Here is a 2,956-nt window from a genome sequence, read left to right on the forward strand (position 1 = left end):
AGGGTTAGGGTTAGGGTTAGGGTTAGGGTTAGGGTTAGGGTTAGGGTTAGGGTTAGGGTTAGGGTTAGGGTTAGGGTTAGGGTTAGGGTTAGGGTTAGGGTTAGGGTTAGGGTTAGGGTTAGGGTTAGGGTTAGGGTTAGGGTTAGGGTTAGGGTTAGGGTTAGGGTTAGGGTTAGGGTTAGGGTTAGGGTTAGGGTTAGGGTTAGGGTTAGGGTTAGGGTTAGGGTTAGGGTTAGGGTTAGGGTTAGGGTTAGGGTTAGGGTTAGGGTTAGGGTTAGGGTTAGGGTTAGGGTTAGGGTTAGGGTTAGGGTTAGGGTTAGGGTTAGGGTTAGGGTTAGGGTTAGGGTTAGGGTTAGGGTTAGGGTTAGGGTTAGGGTTAGGGTTAGGGTTAGGGTTAGGGTTAGGGTTAGGGTTAGGGTTAGGGTTAGGGTTAGGGTTAGGGTTAGGGTTAGGGTTAGGGTTAGGGTTAGGGTTAGGGTTAGGGTTAGGGTTAGGGTTAGGGTTAGGGTTAGGGTTAGGGTTAGGGTTAGGGTTAGGGTTAGGGTTAGGGTTAGGGTTAGGGTTAGGGTTAGGGTTAGGGTTAGGGTTAGGGTTAGGGTTAGGGTTAGGGTTAGGGTTAGGGTTAGGGTTAGGGTTAGGGTTAGGGTTAGGGTTAGGGTTAGGGTTAGGGTTAGGGTTAGGGTTAGGGTTAGGGTTAGGGTTAGGGTTAGGGTTAGGGTTAGGGTTAGGGTTAGGGTTAGGGTTAGGGTTAGGGTTAGGGTTAGGGTTAGGGTTAGGGTTAGGGTTAGGGTTAGGGTTAGGGTTAGGGTTAGGGTTAGGGTTAGGGTTAGGGTTAGGGTTAGGGTTAGGGTTAGGGTTAGGGTTAGGGTTAGGGTTAGGGTTAGGGTTAGGGTTAGGGTTAGGGTTAGGGTTAGGGTTAGGGTTAGGGTTAGGGTTAGGGTTAGGGTTAGGGTTAGGGTTAGGGTTAGGGTTAGGGTTAGGGTTAGGGTTAGGGTTAGGGTTAGGGTTAGGGTTAGGGTTAGGGTTAGGGTTAGGGTTAGGGTTAGGGTTAGGGTTAGGGTTAGGGTTAGGGTTAGGGTTAGGGTTAGGGTTAGGGTTAGGGTTAGGGTTAGGGTTAGGGTTAGGGTTAGGGTTAGGGTTAGGGTTAGGGTTAGGGTTAGGGTTAGGGTTAGGGTTAGGGTTAGGGTTAGGGTTAGGGTTAGGGTTAGGGTTAGGGTTAGGGTTAGGGTTAGGGTTAGGGTTAGGGTTAGGGTTAGGGTTAGGGTTAGGGTTAGGGTTAGGGTTAGGGTTAGGGTTAGGGTTAGGGTTAGGGTTAGGGTTAGGGTTAGGGTTAGGGTTAGGGTTAGGGTTAGGGTTAGGGTTAGGGTTAGGGTTAGGGTTAGGGTTAGGGTTAGGGTTAGGGTTAGGGTTAGGGTTAGGGTTAGGGTTAGGGTTAGGGTTAGGGTTAGGGTTAGGGTTAGGGTTAGGGTTAGGGTTAGGGTTAGGGTTAGGGTTAGGGTTAGGGTTAGGGTTAGGGTTAGGGTTAGGGTTAGGGTTAGGGTTAGGGTTAGGGTTAGGGTTAGGGTTAGGGTTAGGGTTAGGGTTAGGGTTAGGGTTAGGGTTAGGGTTAGGGTTAGGGTTAGGGTTAGGGTTAGGGTTAGGGTTAGGGTTAGGGTTAGGGTTAGGGTTAGGGTTAGGGTTAGGGTTAGGGTTAGGGTTAGGGTTAGGGTTAGGGTTAGGGTTAGGGTTAGGGTTAGGGTTAGGGTTAGGGTTAGGGTTAGGGTTAGGGTTAGGGTTAGGGTTAGGGTTAGGGTTAGGGTTAGGGTTAGGGTTAGGGTTAGGGTTAGGGTTAGGGTTAGGGTTAGGGTTAGGGTTAGGGTTAGGGTTAGGGTTAGGGTTAGGGTTAGGGTTAGGGTTAGGGTTAGGGTTAGGGTTAGGGTTAGGGTTAGGGTTAGGGTTAGGGTTAGGGTTAGGGTTAGGGTTAGGGTTAGGGTTAGGGTTAGGGTTAGGGTTAGGGTTAGGGTTAGGGTTAGGGTTAGGGTTAGGGTTAGGGTTAGGGTTAGGGTTAGGGTTAGGGTTAGGGTTAGGGATAGGGTTAGGGTTAGGGTTAGGGTTAGGGTTAGGGTTAGGGTTAGGGTTAGGGTTAGGGTTAGGGTTAGGGTTAGGGTTAGGGTTAGGGTTAGGGTTAGGGTTAGGGTTAGGGTTAGGGTTAGGGTTAGGGTTAGGGTTAGGGTTAGGGTTAGGGTTAGGGTTAGGGTTAGGGTTAGGGTTAGGGTTAGGGTTAGGGTTAGGGTTAGGGTTAGGGTTAGGGTTAGGGTTAGGGTTAGGGTTAGGGTTAGGGTTAGGGTTAGGGTTAGGGTTAGGGTTAGGGTTAGGGTTAGGGTTAGGGTTAGGGTTAGGGTTAGGGTTAGGGTTAGGGTTAGGGTTAGGGTTAGGGTTAGGGTTAGGGTTAGGGTTAGGGTTAGGGTTAGGGTTAGGGTTAGGGTTAGGGTTAGGGTTAGGGTTAGGGTTAGGGTTAGGGTTAGGGTTAGGGTTAGGGTTAGGGTTAGGGTTAGGGTTAGGGTTAGGGTTAGGGTTAGGGTTAGGGTTAGGGTTAGGGTTAGGGTTAGGGTTAGGGTTAGGGTTAGGGTTAGGGTTAGGGTTAGGGTTAGGGTTAGGGTTAGGGTTAGGGTTAGGGTTAGGGTTAGGGTTAGGGTTAGGGTTAGGGTTAGGGTTAGGGTTAGGGTTAGGGTTAGGGTTAGGGTTAGGGTTAGGGTTAGGGTTAGGGTTAGGGTTAGGGTTAGGGTTAGGGTTAGGGTTAGGGTTAGGGTTAGGGTTAGGGTTAGGGTTAGGGTTAGGGTTAGGGTTAGGGTTAGGGTTAGGGTTAGGGTTAGGGTTAGGGTTAGGGTTAGGGTTAGGGTTAGGGTTAGGGTTAGGGTTAGGGTTAGGGTTAGGGTTAGGGTTAGGGTTAGGGTTAGGGTTAGGGTTAGGGTTAGGG

This window comes from Myotis yumanensis, unplaced genomic scaffold, assembly GCF_028538775.1.
Source record: "Myotis yumanensis isolate MYYU_CA2020_CCGP unplaced genomic scaffold, mMyoYum1.0.hap1 SCAF_9, whole genome shotgun sequence".
NCBI classification, from domain to species: Eukaryota; Metazoa; Chordata; class Mammalia; order Chiroptera; family Vespertilionidae; genus Myotis; species Myotis yumanensis.